The sequence below is a fragment of the Agelaius tricolor genome, unplaced genomic scaffold (genome assembly GCF_023055355.1).
Source record: "Agelaius tricolor isolate 1412-34295 unplaced genomic scaffold, bAgeTri1.0.p SCAF_16, whole genome shotgun sequence".
NCBI classification, from domain to species: Eukaryota; Metazoa; Chordata; class Aves; order Passeriformes; family Icteridae; genus Agelaius; species Agelaius tricolor.
The window spans coordinates 17,931,633-17,944,588 of record NW_027269276.1 but is presented as its reverse complement, the minus strand read 5'-3'; the positions used below and the strand labels follow the sequence as shown (position 1 = coordinate 17,944,588).

Sequence of the window (12,956 nt, the reverse complement as noted above, 5' to 3'; positions counted from 1 at the left end):
GCCTGTGGCAGTCTGCACATGCTGTGAGTGCCTTGTGGCCTACTCTGGAGGGGAGGGATGTTACTGAGCTTGGTTTTCACTTCAAGTGGAGTGCTAAGGTGCCAAATATAGAGGTGTGTGAGGAAGCCTTTCCCAAACAAAGCTTCCTTACAGGAAAAGAACTGATAATCTTTGGAGTCTGCTACAGATTTAGCACTTAGCTGGCAGCTGAAGGTGAGAAAGACAGGTCTGGGCAGCTGCACAGGCCATGGGGCTGAGATAGGGCACAGCTATGCCCTGAGCACCTGATGAGTGGGCTTTGAGATTATCCAAGGTGCTGTGCTAGCAGATGAGGAGCAGGAGCCTGTGGACAGCTGGATTTTCAGCCTGCTCCTGTCTCTGTCAAGACACAGGTGCTGAGATGCTTCTCACTGCTGGGCTCTTGAGCTTTCAGCTGGGCACCTGTCCAGCTATCCATCACTCCTTGGATCTGGTCCATGGGAAACCAAATGTGATCTGAGGGTTGGAGGTATGGAACAGACACCTGGCATTTAATTCAAACTGAGGGAAAGTTGGGCTGAAAATAGAACTGGGCAGTGCCTTGAGTGCTTTGAGTTTGTGCTGGGGCTTCTGCCTGGGGTCATGGCCCTGTGGATCAGTTCAAGGCAGAACCAGCTGTTTGGGTGTAACTGTTTGAAAAATGGATGTGGGGCAGCTCAGAACCTCAGGTGAATTGGAACCAGTGCAGGGATTTTCTTTTTTCCCCAGGATTTGATCACACGAGGAACGACGGAGTGAGCGCTTCCACACTTTGTGGTACGACTGACAGATAGTGCAGGGGAGGTGAGACTGGCTTTGTTTTCAGCTGTGAAACCCAGGAAGGGATACATTTTTTGTGAATTAATTAATCTGGAGAAAAGGCAGTTTAACTATTCGACAAAAGATTCATTTCCACCCACTTCCCAGCTGGCAGCTTAGCCATGGACTGTCAGATTTCCATCAGCCTCCAACGTTCTGACTGAAATAGTAATTTCTGCTTGGCAGGCCAGAGAGTAACAGTTGTGAGCCCTGTGCTGCTCATGGGTAACAGGTAAGGGAGGTAGGACAAGGTTGTGTCTGCCCCAGGCAGGGCTGGTTGGTGCTGCATGGCCCATGAACAGCAGCTGAACTTGAATCCCCCCAGGCAGGGATTTAGGTTTGTTTCCTAGGCTAGCAGGTCTCAGGGAGTCTCCTTCTGACCTTATTGTGAAATGGGGGGAGTGACACCATGCTTCAACCCAAGGAAAGCATTTTTTATGTGGGTTATTCAGTGTCTCATTAGCACAGCAATCAGAGAGAAGTGGGAGTCAGTGCAGTGCCCAGTTACAATCTCAGGCACAGAAATATCTCAAGACAGAAGCTGAGGAAAATCATAATCACAAAGCCATCAGTCTACTAACAAGAGCTGGGGGAGTAAACCTCAGATGAAATCCTGGTTTGTAATAGCACACAGCAGGTACCTGCTGAATTCCTGAGGTTTGGACTTGGCCCAGGAAAGGTGTGGACTGCCAGATCAGATGCTGTTGGGATGTAGAACTCCAGCTTCCTTCCAAATATTTGCAAGCCTTGAGTTGACCCTACTAAAGAGAACTGTTAGGGAGACATTCACATCCATGTGACACACCCACAGCAGGTCTTATCCATCAGTGATAGAGTTGACCATGTCACCTGTTGCCAGTAAATGGAGTGCCAGCAGAGCAGTGGCTTTCCTGGGCATGTCACTGCTATCAACAGAGCAAAGATGGCTCTAAATAGCACAGGAATGTTTAGCATATTGTGGTCTCATGTGAAAAGTTCAGGCTGTATCTCAAGGACAGAAGGTCTTTTAAGAAGGAAGAGATCAAATCCCCAAGGAGCAGTTGTAAAATGCCACCGTGAGTGCCCCCCAAATGCCTTTGGCACATTCTGCTGAAGTGACATGCTGCAGCTTGTGTCTGTGTGAGGAGAAAAGGACACAAGGGTACAGAGCTGGGACCCTGAGCAGCCTTACACATCATACATACCACAAGGTAATGGCAAAACAAGATGTTTGTTCCATATAAAAGAAAATGCAGAAAAAGAGGGCATCAGCCAAACTTTGGGTGCTGTTAGCAGGAATCTGAGAACAAACTGTGCAAGACACATTTACAGTTGTGAATATTTGCTACTCTGTCAAGATTGAGGGCTCCTGAGAAGTCTGAGTGCCTGCAGAGATTTAAACAAATAAACTACTGCAGCCCCTCTAAAACTGACCTGGGAGTTGCACAGTGAGAGACTCAGCTGGGTGTTTCTGGGAAGAGGAAGAAGTGGGAAGGACAGAGCAAGGAGAAGGACCCGTGGATCTCAGACAAGACTGACCTAAGCCCAGTGAATCTAGATCTGTTCATCCCTCAGCTGCCTAAAAGCAGAACATGCTTTTTAAAATTCCTTTGGTCGGTTCTGGCGTTTTGATTTTCATCTGCAGTGTCACCCTGGAGGCATAAACTACCAACTCCAGTCCCTGCAAAGCTGGGGCTCTGCAAGTGTCCTCACATGACTGGGATCCACTTCTTTGCTGGAGTAACAGGTGGTGTGAGCTTGGGAGGAGCTGTGGGCAGTGCAGTGGGAGAGGTGGGTTTGGAGCCTGCCTAGGGCAAAGGGAGTGAGGAGGTGTTGAGCACTGGCAGGGCTTCAGCCCTCAGGAGAGCTCTGTCAGGACAGTGTCACTGTCACCCTCCTGAAGTTAAGGCCATGGTGGTGCCAGTCCAGCAGCTGGGGTGAGCACAAGTAGAGTGCAGGCAGAGTGAACAGCAGGGAGCCTTTGGGCTGCCAGAGCTGGACGTGGCATCCTGGCACAGTGTTTGATCCCAGGGTGAGTGTATGTGTTTGGTGAAGGAGTCAGGAGCATGGGCTCCTTGCCCATGTCTGCTTTGGATTTGATCTGTCCCTACCTAGAGCACCAAAAGGGGAATTTCCTCACTTTGGTGCCTGCACACCCTGAAGCTGGTGCTTTCAATATTGCCACAGCCAGCAGTGGTGGAAGACCCAAAACAAAGCAGAAAAGTGCTTAGAAAAAACAAATCCTCTATCACCAGCACACAAAGACCACGTGGAACTACCACTAAGAGGTCCTGCCAGTGTTACACTGCCCTTTGTGGACAGGTGGGACCCAGCAGAACCCATTAAGCAGGTAAATTCTTGCTTGTATGCTTCCCCAAGACCAAAAATACACACACTCACTGCAGGTGTAGGACAAATGAGACTTGGGGAACAGGGATATGTGCAGGGATGTGCTCAGCAGCAGCAGCAGGAGGAACACAGACCTGCTGCCTGCCATGGAGCATATCCCAGCCCTGTTACAACCCCACATAAACCACCCTCCTGTCACTACAGGGCTGCTTGCACTCAGCCCAGCTGATCTCCCACACAGCACACACAGTTTTCCCAATGGCACCAAAAGAAGTAACAACTTCCCAAGCCTGGAGAAAATCCCTTTGGTGCCAAATCCACTGAGATCAGGGAAAAATCAAGGCTGGGGTTACAAGGGATGTCTTGGCTGGGCAGATCTGTCAGGACATGTCACATGGTGTGAGAGACATGATGGTATTTCTACTGTCTGAGATGGATGTGGCAGGAAGGAATGTTGCAAAAACTTATTTCCCAGCAGCAGGTGCTGGTGCATGAGCCAAGGTAGGGCCTGAGGGCACATCTGGCCAGATGCTGTGAGTGCCCACACTGGGGAGGGCAGGGCTGGGACATGTCACAGTGCTGCTGCTTCTTGCTCACAGGGAGCCCTGGGCTTCTCATTTGCTTTTGGACTGAATGAAATGTTCTGGTCAATTGAAATCCCATTTTATTTCATTTATCATTTATTCTGCTGACTTTATTCAGGAGCTGCAGCGTGGTGCTGAATGTCCTGTGGGTGTAGCTGGCTCTGGCTCTGACACTGGTGCCTTCTGGAGTCCCTTGCACTGAGGAGGGCAGGAGTGTTTCCAGTTTCCAAGTGTTTTCATGGTAGCCAGGAAGCCTTTGCTTCCTGGGAGTGGTGTTCCTTGGGGGAAGGCTCCTTGTCCAGCACATTGCTCTCCTGGCAGGGTGGAAGCACTCAGCCAGGCCTGGCATCTCAGCCTCTTCTCTGTGTCTAATGAAGGGGCTGAAGCCCTTTCTGCATCTCCTGGGCATGGCACATCTCATTTTCACCCACTTGGAAAGTAAAATGGCAGCTGTGGATAAGCTTTATTTATTCTGTCTATGCAATGTATCTGTATTCATGAAGCTCCTTTATTCAAATCCTTGGCTCCCAGCTCTAGGAGCAGTAACTTGCCCTTTAAAATGATAATAATCCCAGGCAAACTCCCTACAGAGACAAAATTTGTCATTGCTTTGCCTTTGGCTTTGCAAATCTCTCGTGTTTCTCCTCCTAATGTGCTGATGGGTCTGGAGTGAGGTGCAGGGCAGGCTGGTCTGCAGTGTGGGCACAGAGATGCCCAGGGCAGTGTGGGACAGGAGCAGCTGCTGGGAGAGGCTGCACAAAACCTCTGAGAACAGACCAGTGAGGCTTTGGCTGCTTGACACCCTGAGCTGCAGCCAGACCTCACGTGCTGAGCATTGCGTCCAAGAGAGGGATAATGGCTTTATTCCACACTCTTCTGAGAGATGCCAAACTGACATACCCTCAGCAAAGCTTCTGTGAACCTCCTCACTTTTATCTGAAGTGCCCAGCGTTGTTGGCAAGCTGTAGGTAGGCAAAGCCTTCTGCTTCTTGTAGGAGTGTTGGGGGCAGCACGGTCGGGATGGATGGAGATGAGAGATCTCTGCAGCCAGGTCTGGAACTTGGGGTTTATTGCAAAGGGCCTGGGGGCAGGGCCTGCTGGGAGCTGCCAGACACAGCTCAGAGCAGGACTGAGAGGAGAGAGGGGGAGAGAGGATGAGAGGGTGAGAGAGTAAAAGGGCAAGAGAGAAAAATGTAAGAGGAGTAAAAGGGTAAGAGCGCGAAGTTCCCGTTACAATACAATAAATCTCCTGTGTGGAATAATCTGATTCTCACTAACCAATCTAGTCCAAGATACAAATCCTATAGCATTTACATACAGTCTATAAGAATTATTACATTACCTACCATGTTACATTTTAAACCCTAAAAACTCCTCTTTGGACTGCTTCTGTCAAGCTGTAGGGTCTGCTCTGACCTTTGGGCCTGTCTGCAAGCAGAGGGTGTTGTTCCATCAAAAGGGGATCACCCTCAGCTGGCCACACCATTGTTTTCCAGTTGTTCAGTAACTGAGGGATCTCAAAGCTTGCTTTCATTTCAATCTCACTTATAGTTTCTATATTTTCAAAATCTTTTGCCAGGCAATCATATTTATAAGGCTTTCCTGTTTCATCTTCCCCAACAGCTTCTCTCTGCTCACCAGAATCCCTCAAAGCGCACAGAAGTCGCTGCTGGTTTGGATGGTGCCGGGGTTAGCCCTGGGTGGGCGGGACTGACCGCCCGGGTACCGGGCCGGGCAGGGCAGCCCCGGAGTGCCGGGGGTACCGGGCAGGGCAGCCCCGGAGTGCCGGGAGTGCCCCGGTGCCGGGGGTGCCCCGGTGCCGCGGGAGAGGGCGCTGCGGGCCCGCGCTGCTCAGCCCGGGCTGCGCACGGGGAAACGCCGGGGAACCTCCGAGCGCTGCGATCGCAGCCCTCGGCAGGGAAATGCTCTGGAAACTTTACCCAACCCAGCCCGGAGAGGGGAGGGGCAGATCCTCACTATGCGCTTGTGAATTGTATGGTGTTTAGTGCGGGGGTCTCTCTGCCTAGAAGGGTGTTTTAGTGGATTAATGTGCTTTGGAGTTCAGCTGCTGCTCACCAGAAAGGATGGTGGGGTTTGATTAATACCATCATTCATGGTAGGGTTTGATTCATACCAGATATCTTTCCCCCCTTCTTGTTCTGTTTTGGTTGTGCCTGCAAAATATCCAGTCCTGAAGGTTGTCGCTAGAAAGGGATGTTAGAAATGGTCCAAATGTACATCAGGAAAGGTATGTCGTGTCACAGGCATCCGTTCTCTCCCCATTTCCATGGAAACATGGACTTCGGTGGTGTCAGGCACAGCAGCCTGGCAGGATGTAGTGGACTCTCTCCAGGAGGAGCTACTGGCAACAGCACACAGAAATGTGCCTTGGTCTCTTCAGGTTTGGAAAGACCAGGTAGTCCTGTCCTTTTGAGTAACAGCTCTTGATAGATCGCGTCAGAAACAACAGCTGGGACAAACATTTAACTCCCTGCTTCCCCCTTCCCACCCTACCCTTCCACATCCCAGTGCCCCGTCCAGTCCCGCAGAGAACACTGCACACCACAGGCTCCGGTTTTTAATTTCCTGGGGGGCACAAGGGGAGGAGAGCACATCTTGTGGCGGCTGACAGGCTTTTTGTTCTGCGCCAGTCCTTTTATTAACCCCCCGCTAGATCATTCGCTGTCTGTGCTGAGCTGCCCCCGCTGTGCTGGTGATGAGAGTGTTTGTAGCAGCAGGGCTGCCGGGGGGGATTACGGGGATCCCGCGGACCGGAGCGAGGGGCCGAGCACCGGGACACAGATTGCTGCCGCAGCCTCGCCTCCATCTGCCCTCTCCTCGCCCGAGACACCCCTCGTGAGCCCCGCGGCGACAGCAGTTGTGTGTCTGGTCCCCCCCGTGACCGTCCCGCACCTCCCGACAGCAGTTGTGTGTCTGTTCCCCCCGTGACCATCCCGCACCTCCCGACAGCAGTTGTGTGTCTGGTCCCTCCCGTGACTGTCCCGCACCTCCCGACAGCAGTTGTGTGTCTGGTCCCCCCTGTGACCGTCCCGCACCTCCCGACAGCAGTTGTGTGTCTGGTCCCTCCCGTGACTGTCCCGCACCTCCCGACAGCAGTTGTGTGTCTGGTCCCTCCCGTGACTGTCCCGCACCTCCCGACAGCAGTTGTGTGTCTGGTCCCTCCCGTGACTGTCCCGCACCTCCCGACAGCAGTTGTGTGTCTGGTCCCTCCCGTGACTGTCCCGCACCTCCCGACAGCAGTTGTGTGTCTGGTCCCTCCCGTGACTGTCCCGCACCTCCCGTGTCCCACCTGGGAAGGGGGTGGCGGCCGGCGGTCCGGCGGGGGGCTGTTGCACATGGATAGGGATAGACAGGGTGGGGGCCACAGCAGGAGCATCATCTGCTATCCCACAGCCTCACCCACCCCCTTTGATTTATGGGAGATCTTAGGCAAAAGCAAGTGTTTCCACTCAATAATCTTGCCCAATTCCCCTTCTGTATTTAGGGCCTCAATTCCATAAAACATTTATCCCAGACATGGGACTGCACAATTTATGGGAGGAATTGAGATCTTTCTGAGCAGTTGTTTCCTTTTCCTTTTGGATCAGACTGCTGTTGGTGGTTGATTATTCAAACAAATTAATTTGGGATGCATACACAAGTCCTAATTAGCTGCAATTATTCACTTATTTCCCCCCTGCTTCCCTCCTACATCGCCAGAAATTAAAAAAATATCACCCTAACACAGTGTGCCCTGTAATAATTATCCCCTGGGCCAGTCCTGAACCTCTCAATCTACGATCAATACCTTCATCTGTCAGCCACAATTAATTAAACACAATCCCACTTTCAGGGCTTTGATTCATATCGCCCCAGAACATCTTACTGGATATTATAATCCAGACTGATGCTAATGCTGTCCTCAAGTGGAAGGGAGGGGCTGACTGAGATATCAAGCCCCAATTTCATTAAAAGCCAAGCAATAGAAGGGCTCTTGTTTGGAGGTGAGTGATGAGTAGGTGGGACTGTGTTCTCCTCTAGAGCCCTGCTGCTTCCCAGGAAAATAACACTGCTGGAATGAGACTGGGGCAAGGCTGGTGCTCTGGGTGGGGAAGGGAAGCTGAGTTAGGCCAGCATGATGGTTTTGCTGTCTGTGTGAGTGGGTACTGTTCTACAGAGGCTTCTTTTTTTGGACCGAATGAGTGTTTGCAATTTTGGAATTTGATATGTTTCTGAGCAGTAATTCAATATCCAAAGGCTGTTTAGAGCTTCCCGACAATGGTCTGTGGTGGTCCAAGCCAGAGCTCCAGAGATGCTATAACAAAGCTCTTAAAACAGTAAAATTGTTTTACTTGAGATTCTTCTGGTGCTTTTAATAACCCTCTGTTCTACACATGGAGTGGTAAAAGCAAAGAGGGATGTAGGGCCAAGCCACATAAGGACAGGATCCAAGATTCATGGCTCCCTCCCCTCTCTGCTGTCTTCTTCAGATAGGCAAGGAGGTCAGACCTAAAAGGGGTGATTTGAATCTGTTCCAGGTCTTAAACCTGAGAGCCCATTCCCTTTTTGCTGCTGCTGGCCGTGTGTCTCAGCCAGCATCCTCTCCCAGGACTGCAGCCTTCACATTCCTTCTGACTCTGATTCACAGTCAGGCGCTCTCCTTCCCGGATGCCTGTTCCTTGCACCTTCACCCTCAGGATTTCAAAAGCCTCAGATCCAACATCCAGGAGTCTGAGGGCAGCTCCTGTTTTCCACAAAGGGCAGGCAGCTCAGCAAATCTTCAGACAATAAGAGAGAATGATTTCCAACTTCGAGCCACCTGGAATAAAGTGGAGTTGATGATGTTGCAGGGAGTCGTGACCCCAGGACTGGGAACAGCAAATCTAACTATGTTTGAGCTCTCCAGTAGCCCTCAGTGTCCAGTTTCATCAGTGCAACTGTCTGGGGGTTTCCAGGACATCTTCCAAGTGATAGATATGTTTTGTTTTCTGCCCTTGTAGGACAAATGACTTTGGAGCCATAATCAAAGGGGAATAGGCAGGCGCTGTAGGTCAGCTCAGGATTTGTGCTGGCTCTGTTGGAGGAGAGCCCAGTGTTTGCACAGAACAAGCAGGAGCCTGTTTCCAGGGCTGGAAATGTTACACTTGGCCATCCCAGCAAAATTTACACCTCGCTGGTACATCATGGAGGCAGGAAGGTATGGAAAACCTTCCCCTCTGCCCATGCCCAGGGTCAGCAGGGACAACAGGGGCCCAGAACTGCGGCAGCCTTGCGTGAGGGAGCTGCTGAGGAAACCACAGCCTTTGCTTGAATTTGGGAGTTCATTCCAGTTCAGTGAGGCAAGGGATACTTCCATGCCTGCTCTCCACACAGGGCTCTGCTGTTTGAGCCTGTTGCATCCAGAAATGATTAAAGCTGGAATGTTTCCTAGGGAAATTCTGTAAGTTCGATAGGACATTCAATTAGGGAAGAGGAGTGAGAGCACACGGTGTGCTGGTCACTGAGTCTGCCTCTGACAGTCCTCACTGAGAACTCACAATGGCTTTGCAGGGAGAAACAACCACTATGTGAAACTTGGAAAATAAATAATTAGGTGGGATTTTGCTGCCTGTTTTTTTCCCAAAGCCCTGTACCCATCTTCTGATGACAATCAGAAAGCTGTTGCTTTATCTGCACTTTAAGCTTCAGCTTGTAAATAGCGAAATCTCTGTGATCAGAATGATTTTAGATACAATGAAGCCAAAAAAATGCCAATTTCTCTGCTATCCACCTAAGAAAATGGAGTGATGGGTTTGTAATAGAGCAATAAACCACGGTGCCTTTGTGGGTGCAAACTGTTAGCCTGAGGTTCCCTGCAAGACAGAGGAACAAAGGCCACTTCTCTTTCATCAGCCACTTGAGCAGTACAGACCCCCCACCACCCTCCCTGAGTGAAAGGCTTTGCTGGTGTCTTTATTGCCAGGAGAAAATGAAAATTATATGCAAAATATAGACGAGAAAATTCGTATCTCTGTGTTTGAGTGCTGTGCTGGGTATGACATCACTGGGAGCCAATCAGCAAACTCCCTTTGTGTCTGGCTTTCTAATAAAAGCCACTTCATCAGAGTAATTTGCAGTAATAATTTATTCACCTTCTAGGAACGGCAGCACCTGACTCCCTGAGCAGCCAGGGAGAATGAGTGAGCAAAGGTCCTGAGCCCCAGATGTGGCTGTGCCCTGGGTGGGCACAGCTCCAGCTCTGCCTTGATAAGAGTTGCCTTCAAATTGCAGATAATAGAAGTGATTACATGCGTTCATTAATTACCCCATGGCTGAGCACCCCTAAAGCTGCTCAGTGCTGCAGGTGCTCAGAGCAGGGGATGGTTCCCAGCAGGAAAAGCAGCTTTGGGGTTGGAAGTGTTGCACTGGGGCCACATAACAAAGCTCTGCAGTCCTGGGCAGGGTTCCCCTTGCTCTGCAGGGGTGACAAGGGGCTGCTTTGCATGGACAAAGGGAAGAATTTGGCCTTTTGAATTTGTGGTTTGCCTGGGTGAAGGGCAGGGAAGCCTGTGCTGGAGGTACAGAGAGAAACTGAGGCACCACAGCGGTGTGTGCAGTTCAGATGCCTGGTGCTGTGCAGGGGAATGTCATGGCACTTGTTCTGGCACTTGTGTCACTCAGTACAGCTCACAGGAACCTTCTTTGCAGGCTGGAATAGCTCAGAGCACCTTGGTGGCATCCAGCCTTACAGACAATGAGTAATAGCTCTGTGAACGAGGACAGACCCCACAAAAAAGAGCAGCAGGCTGTGGGATCTCTCCCTGAATCCCAAGGAAATGCTGCTTCGAGCAGCACTCTGGGGCTGAGTAATCTGGTTGTGCAGGAGACACGTGGGCTGCTCGTCCCACATGTCTCTAGTAGAAGCTTCACTGTGCCAGTGTGTTGTGTGGGAGGCTCTTCCAGAGCTGTGTGCAATTGCTACATTGGATGTATATTCTGGTGGTGTAAACTCCCCTAATCAGATTCTACACACACAATGCTGGATTTGGAAACAGAGCACAGAGCACTGAACAGAGACCAGCCCATGAAGACAACCAAAACAAGAGATCACTTCTAGCCTGAATGATTCATTCTGTTTTACAGCAAGGAAAAGCAGCAGAGCAGATGTCCTGAGCTGGCCCAAGGAAGCCCAGGCAGACACACCAATACAACCATCAGCACACAGGTAATGGAGATCTCAACTGAAGATGCAGCCAGGCAAAAACCCAACAGTTGTTTGGTGGCAGAGTGAGGGAGTCTTCGTTCTCATTGTGTGCAACAGCAGCCCTCCTCTCTGGCTGAGTTGTCAGCATTGTGTCTATGCAGCCTTTGGAGATTTTGAAAGAAAAAAAAAATGCTAGTAATTCAACCAGTGGAGTTAATTTGCTCTGTAAATCCTGCTGTGAGTGCATCCAAGCAGGCTTTGTGTCAGAGGTTTCTCTGACACAAAGAGTTCCCTTGCCCATGTGTGCATTGATCCTGGAGAGCAGGACAGCTCCTGGTGATGAATAATCCAGCTCTCAGCTCTTCCCTAGGGAGGTGTTCAGCCAGCAGTCCATGCTCTGCTCATGGGGTCCATTAGGGTCACCTTGGAGGAGCTGCTTGAGGAGGTACAACCTTGTTAGAGCTTCTTGGGAGACTCCCAAGGATCAGATCCTGTGTCTGTATGGCTGTTGGTGTGCTGGGAAGCATGAGAAGCCACAAGCAGTGTAAAGGAGGATTAGGAGTGAAGATGTGCTCCCCTGGGATTCCCAGACAAATCTAGGTATGCTGTACTTGGATGTGCTACTCTCCATGTGATAGGAAACCTGAGGGGCCCTAAATGTCTTCAGTAAGAGTGGGAGGTGCATGCCCCCCTTCTGAATCCAGGCTTTCCAGGTTTGCCATTCCAGTCTCTCACTGGGGTTGAGATGTTTCCTTGGGTTTCTCCAGAAGCACCTGCAGCAAGCAGGAGACCCTGGCTGCAGCCCCCCGTGGGTACCATAGGCTGGCAGTGAGGGGTGCCCCTGCCCATGATCCCTGGGAGAGCCTCCCAGCTGCTGCCCTGATTGTGCTGTGACACCCACTCATGCTCACTGGGGACTCTGAACACTGCAAGTGATATCCCAGGTGCAAGGCAGGCCCTGGCCCCTACTCCCATATTGTAAAGCAGCACTGGGGAGCTTTGGGGAGTGTTTTCCTGTTTGGATTTCACCCATTTACTTGGTTTGGTTGAAGCACAGCAGAGATAACTGGGGAGGGGGAGGTGGTGCTGCCCCCAGCCTCTGTCTGTAGGACCCTTTTAAGCCCTGTTTATTGATTTACTTTGAAACTACATCCTTGGCTGAAATGAGTGCAATCAGAGGTGGCAGAACTCCAGAGCAGAAGAGTTTATAACATGTTTTCTAGGAATTGCATGTCATATCTGAAGGGAAAATGGAAGGGTAACATAAACACACACAAAGCCTGAGGATAATGTCTATTACTGTGTGGAGACAGTGGTCTCAGAGCCTGGAGTGATCTGATGAAGTCTGGTAGTGGAAATTTGGGCTAAGCTGTGCTTTGCAGACTGGATTCTTTTATATATGAAGCTGTGTAAAAGAAATTCTGGATTGCTGGGTCAGGTAAACAGCAAAGCAGGCAGCCTGTAGAGACCAGGCACTTTGCCCTGACTAACTGCATTTCATGGAGCCTGGCTTTTGGATAACCTCTGCCACTCACCCTGGCACCAGCTCACTGAACTTTGCCTCTGGGGGTTGCCCTAGACAGAGATGTTAAGGCTCCTCACCCCACCACAGCAGGTCTATGTAATATCTTCCTTCCATCAGGAATCGTGTACTTTAAACCTGAAAGCAGTTTGCCTTTGTCCTGAACGTGCAGACAGAAAGAAACATAATGTTTGGACTGCTTAAGTGCTTCACCCTCTCTTCTCTGCTGACTTGGCCAGGCATTTCCAGGTTTTAAGACTGACTCATTATTAGCCTCAGATTAGGCAGCAGCAAAATTGCTTAAACCTGGCTTAACTGCCAGAATAGGCCCTTTAATGCAGCCCTTTTGTCCTTGGACCATTGTCCCAGTGGTCTGTTCCCAGCCCCCCTTCCCCTAGCTCTGCCTGGGGCTTGCTGGACTTGCTAAGAGCCTCTCTGCAGCTAGAAATGGATCTGCTTTTTTTCAGGATCTCTTTGTTGTCTTGAGCTCTCAGGGTGGCTG

The 12,956-nt window shown here is 50.6% G+C and overlaps 1 long non-coding RNA gene across 1 annotated transcript in view; it reads left to right on the top strand.

The window, feature by feature from the left end:
• The window catches only part of LOC139597018 (uncharacterized), a 100,427-nt gene that overhangs the window by 9,140 nt on the left and 78,331 nt on the right, over positions 1-12,956 (top strand). Inside the window, exon 3 of the long non-coding RNA XR_011681495.1 lies at positions 10,872-10,953. This is a non-coding gene — a long non-coding RNA (uncharacterized lncRNA). The remainder of the gene's footprint in view (positions 1-10,871; positions 10,954-12,956) is intronic.